This window comes from Chaetura pelagica, unplaced genomic scaffold (assembly GCF_000747805.2).
Source record: "Chaetura pelagica isolate M959 unplaced genomic scaffold, ChaPel_1.0 scaffold414, whole genome shotgun sequence".
NCBI classification, from domain to species: Eukaryota; Metazoa; Chordata; class Aves; order Apodiformes; family Apodidae; genus Chaetura; species Chaetura pelagica.
Window position 1 is genome coordinate 805,488 of NW_009952976.1, and position 6,154 is coordinate 811,641.

The window sequence follows — 6,154 nt, forward strand, 5'->3', positions numbered from 1 at the left end:
TCCAGAGGTCCCTTTCCACCATATGATTCTCTGACTGTATGAAGAAAACCCGAACCAAATTCAGGAAAGGCATTTTGCATTAGACTGAAGTCCATGCCTAAGGGGCTCCTCTCTGGCTGCTACACACAAAATCTGTAGCCAACAAGAGGCAGCAACTGCCAGGGCAATAACAGAACAGGTCTTGGCAAGTGAAGCTGCCTGTCTTCACAAGTCAGGTCTGGCTGAAGCTGCTCAGCTAGGTCAGTTTGTGCCAAGCACTGGTTTGATTATCTTGAGAAAGCCACTGACCTGTTATTTTTGCTTGGCTCGTCTAAGACATTAACCAGGCTGGCACTGTGGAACCCAGATCTGCAGTGCTGATGACAATTAGGCACCTGTGGTAGCTCTACAGCCTGCTGCAGATAAAATAAAATCCCTTTCAGCCACTTGTGGACCATGCTTGGTCAGAGGCAATGCAAGCCTCTCCATGGCAACACCATTGGGGAATCGCTTAACTAAGAAACCTGCCCTTACTGGCCACATACCCATCACCCAGGAACATCCAGCACCAAGAACGTTTGGTATGCTGCTGTAGTTCCCCACACTGCAGAGATGGCTGTTGTCATCTCAACTCCAAACTGACTGACAGAGGAATAAGTCAATGGCCACCAGCTTCCAAGGAACTTGGGCAGCTCCCTTTCCTGCTGCTCAGCAAGAATCTCAAAGGTTGTTTGTCTGTTGCATCATGTAAGAGGTTTTGTACAAACCTTAATGGACACCATCACCTTCCTCCTGAAGTTTTGCCTCTGTTGGTGATCCTCCTATATGACACTTCTTGCCCTCCTCTCAAACTTAGACATTGCACAGAACAGGTGACAGCTCACAACCATGGTCACTTCTGACAAGCTCATATAAAAAAAACAGGGTAGCCTGTGCTAAGGAGTTAGATCTTGCCTTCTGCTGGACATTGTCCATGATATACAAAGTACATTGCTGGCAGCCTCTGAAGGCTTGGTACACATACCAGCCTCAACAGTATCACCAAGGAAGAATGGGTACTGCTGTTTTCACAGCCAGCTGTCCAAGTGAGAGCATGAGCACAGTATTGCTAAGACACAAATTGTATCCAGGCTTTGCAAGTGACACTTTCCAAAAAAGTTGCTTCTAGCAGCACTGACAGGCTTAAAAAAAAAATAGGAGGTCAAGCTTGCCAGGGAGCCTCCCCAGATAATCCTACAGCACAACAGAGCTTACATCCTGTAGTCAACTGAGTGGTCTAGAAGAAGGGATTGCAAATGCCATCTGGGATGCTGGCAGATACCATCATGTTTCATGCTCTCCCACTCCTTGCCACAACACTCCAAACGCCCATGGCAGGCTGCCTTGTGGGGAGAACTATACGCTGGTACTGCCACCAAAACATTTGCTCATACCCTGAGGCTGTCTATAACTATATAGAAAAGTCCGATTCCCCAGCAATTTGTTTGATCTGCAAAAATCATTACATTGCAGACATTATCCTGCACTCAAGACCCACAGCAGAGCTAATCCAAATGATGCACACACATAGCATGCAGAACATCAATGTCCCAATGGGATCTACTGCTCCTCCAGGTAAAACCGGGAAACCACAAGATGCCCAAGAGCTTAAATATTTCAAGGAACAGAGGGCTATTGAGCAGGAAAATGTGTTGCAAACTCAGATGTACATGCTTCATCAGAAACAATTAGTGCACATGGTCAACTTACCAGGTTATCAGGTGTCCCACAGTAATTGCCAGTGTGCAAGCTCAGCCTGAAGCAAATGTGAAGCAATTCAGCTTAATTTGATCTGCTCCCGTTAAGTGCTAATGCAAGTCAAGCTCTCTGGTGTTTGTCACAGACCACAAACCTAGACCTGGAAGTTACTGTGTTTTATCTGTGACAGTTCAGGGAGATAGCTGGTCAGGCTCTGGAAATCCAATCACAACAATCACATACCTGGTCTATACTTGTTATTTGTTGGGTTTTTGTTTGTTTGGGGTTCTTTGGGTTTGATTTTCTTTTTCTTGCTGAGGTGCTTATATAGATCTTTTCTGAAAATATTCAGTAGAACTCAGGAGTGGATGCCAATTCAGAATAGAGCTGTATGCATAAGCATCTCAAAGATTCACATTGTTTGAATGAGGCAGAGTATCATCTGGCAAGCAAACAAGTTATTTTATTTTGTTTTGTTTCTTATTTGCTGTTATGTTTATTTACAATGTTCATAGCTCTAATACTTTCATGGTGCTTACATGAGACAGAAACCTATGAGAAAAATACATCTGAATAAATTAAACAATTCCAGGGCTCGCAGCTTAGTCACTGGAATGTAGAGAATAACAGTTAGATTTGTTTGTTGTACAACTGATTCATGAGAGTGTCATTGATAGGATACAAGGGCATTTTGAAGGAAGAAAGCAAGCCCACATCATTTTAGAATATAATAAAACAAGATTACTTCCAAACTTGCATTTATCTGGAAGACCAAGCAAAAGGGAGATTAGATGCTCACCAATCCATTTTACTTGCACAATTAATTTGCTACTCGAGGGTCACACAATATAGTTTATTCCTGTGCATCTTAAATATAAAATGAAACTGGCATTTGTATATTAATCAAAATTATTAGACTGAAGGGCAAAAATGTTCTGAGACATGAAGGAACTATACAAGGAGACTGGCACTAAGTTTAGCCCTTTCAGAGCTTAGGTCATCCACCCCTCGGCACAAGAACACCTGCTCCCAAGCTGTAAAGAAATAATAGGAAACTTGGTATATTTAACAACATATTTCTACTCTGCAATGGATATGCAAGCCCTAAAAGATCCTAAAAGACCAAAAAAAAGTTGTGAACTGGTCTCCCATGGAACAGAAAGCAATATAATTTGGTCAACTGGCATGAGTATTTCTAGCAGTGCATTGCTTTGAATATTGTTGCCATTTCCTTAGGCCAATCCATTAAGATTCCTGCCCTTGTTGAATTGAAAATTATGCTAATTAGTAAAGCACTTTCTCCCATGTGCTGCCCAGGGTGCTCAACTGAAGCCACGAACTAAGGGAAAGGGAGGAGCCTACATCAGTTCCCTTCTCCTTGAGGTGCCTAGAGACCAAGAAGTAGGCTAGATTGGGGGAGGGTAAGGCAATGAAAATTAATGCAATCCCTAGTAAATCTCTGGAGGAAAGCTGATGGAATCTCATGCTGGAGCAACTCGCAACTCCTCAGAATGGGTGGAGCAGAGACGTAGTAATGCACTGGGGCTGGGAAAGAGGGAACAAAGCAGAAGATACAGCCTTTTAGCAGTTACCTTTTACTATGATTCCTTCTGGGCTGTGAAGTCCCTACAGCTGAAGGCATTACTTAAAAAATCTCAATCAACACATACTCCCAGTCAACTCTCCAAGAATTTATACTGCACTAACCAAAGCTGCTGTAGTAAATTAAGCTCCTGCCATTGTGTGAGTCACATGAGCATTAACCTCAGCTATGGAACACTAGAACTTTGAGAGCTGCAAGATATTTTCCTTTAAGCCTATGACGCAATAGGGTTTTAATCTTCCTGAAAGATTTTTCTGCCTTTGGACCACAACATCAAGATCAGCACTACAAGCTAAACTATTCTGTTTTCCTCTCTACCCTCCACAGAATCAGGTGGATTATGTATTCTGTCCTGAAAACAGAAATCTCATTGCATCCAAGTTAACATTTATTATTAGTTCATGTAGTTGGACAGACTAATGCAGTCTCACAGACTGACAATGGAGGAGAGAGTGGGACCAGTACCAGATGCATGTAGAGCAACAGCACAGAAAAAAACCAAAACATGCCACTTCTGGTATCAAAGGCAACTGAACTACGATATTTGGTCATTTCTATTTTAGAACAGAAATATCCACTGAAAACACTACAGAAAAGTCGCATAAAGGAAGAACAACAAAATTGGTCTGGGCAGAAAAAGAGTAAACTTCTTAGGAAAAGTGAAGATGTGCTCAAAGGGTAGGACTGTCACTCTAAAGCCTGATCTGAACAGTGCTGTATATAGCTCTGCCTTCCAGCTTTGTAATTAATTGACAATGGAAAGACTGAAAAATTAGGAAAAAACTAAGCAGTGAGAGCTGATCCTTGAATGCTGGACTGACACAAGCCATAATACCTCTGGATCCTATTAGCTCAACTAAAGACACCGTATGGTGATGGTCTCACAGTGATCAGCCCCAGGAGAAGGGATTCATCCCCCTCTGGCAAGGGGATCTGAGCATGCTTGGAATTGATTTTAGCACAATCAATGACCACCTCTGTTTCTTCTCTCTAAAACACATGTATTTCAGTATAGATGATGCTACAAAACTATCACTCAAAGCAAAAACATTGTTTCAACCAAACTTGGCATCTATGGAAAGCATACAAAAAAGAGATGACAAGAGGTTTAGCACCAAATAATCTAAGAAATCCTTTCCTCTTCCATTTCTATGACTCCCTGATGATGTACAGTTTACGAGTATCGCTGACAAAATAAGTGGAAAAATAGCTACTGACCATCTTAAAGTTGATGTACAGAGAAGTAGCAACAGTTCTCGCTGTTGTAACCGAGGCAAGAACAGTATTGTCTCCATCACTTTGCCCTCGGGGTGGTTTCTAAAATAATCTGAAGGTGTGAGAGAGCTGAGAAGATACTTAACTTGAAGGAAAAAAGGCACAAGCAATCATTTGTTTTACGGACAACCCAGTCACCGGGTCCACATGACTCCAAAGGTCCTGCAGTCTGCATTGTCACTGTGACCATGCAGGCCTAGTTGGCCCTGTTCCACAAACATGCCTGAACTCAGACAGCTACTGGGAAGTCCTGGTGAGCAACCCTTCCCACACTGCCAGGAGACATGTTCAGAGGATTTAGTTTTCCTTTTCGTTACTCAGACTCCTAGAAATTTAGGACCAAACTATATCTCGAGCACAACATTTTAAAGTTGTTCAGCATAGCACAAAAAGCACCAAAAATTATGTCACTCGCTAAGCGTTTTTATGTGGAAATCAGAAACCTACGAGGTCCAAAGATTGACTTTGTGGGTAAGAAGAGAGCTAAAAAGCCTTTGCTTAATCTCTGTGAAGATAGGCATGGAGATACACATGGCGACAACCTATTTCTGTACAAGTCTTTGCACAGAGCAGTTCTTTGAAACAAGACTGGTTAAAATCTGCTCAAGTCAAGCATGGGTAATCATGCACACATGTAATCTGTGATGAAATCATGATAAAACACGGCTGTTATGAACTAATAGGTAAAATGTTACTTCCCTGAGGGCTACAACAGAAGTAACTCTGACCACACACAAAAAAATTAAGGTTACCTAATATCGTAAACACATGTCTCTGAAAGTTGTTGCTAACAGAGAACATTACATATGATCTCTATAATATCTTCTTCTCAACTTTGCAAGCCTATTGTTGACATGTATGAGGCCTCGAGCTAAGAATTATTTGGACTTTCACTTTAAGCTTGCAGGAAAGCAGAGAATCTCCAAGCAGGCCAGATGAGCGAAGTGAATGCCAACAAACTGCAAACCAAGATGACACAGAGCCATCTGTGCTGACACTCAGGCCGTTGAGAAGTCTCATCTCGCATAAACTGCTGGTCTGACATGGGCCCAGGCAACAGGCATAAAAAACTACTCACACGTTTCTACTTCACATTTCCAAAACCTCAAGCAAACCCCATTTCCTTCTTGTCCCCAGCCCAAGGTTCAGCTAGGAACACGCATATTTCTTGGTAAGACACACGACAAACTTTCACAAGCTGTCTGGGAGCAGAAGGTGGCTAATTGTGCTTCCCGAGCCATGCAAGGCCTAGCCAAGCCCGCCCTCAGCACCACACGGAGCCCTTCGAACTCAACAACCTTGTAAACCCCAGCAGGCTGCCTTCCAGCTCGGCCTTCCCGCAGCAGCTGGCACGTCAGGGTTTTCCTCGCCTCAGGCGCCGAGCAACACCTCGCATTCAGCGGGCAGCAAAGGAGGCCGAGGAAGCAGCAAAGCGCGGCTGAGGGCCGAGGCTGCAGCCCGTGCCAGACCCCGCGCACCCGGCGCTGGCAGGAGCTCGTCCCGCTGACCACGGAGACGGGGATGCCATGGCCAAACCCCCCCGGTCCCCGGGCACCGGCC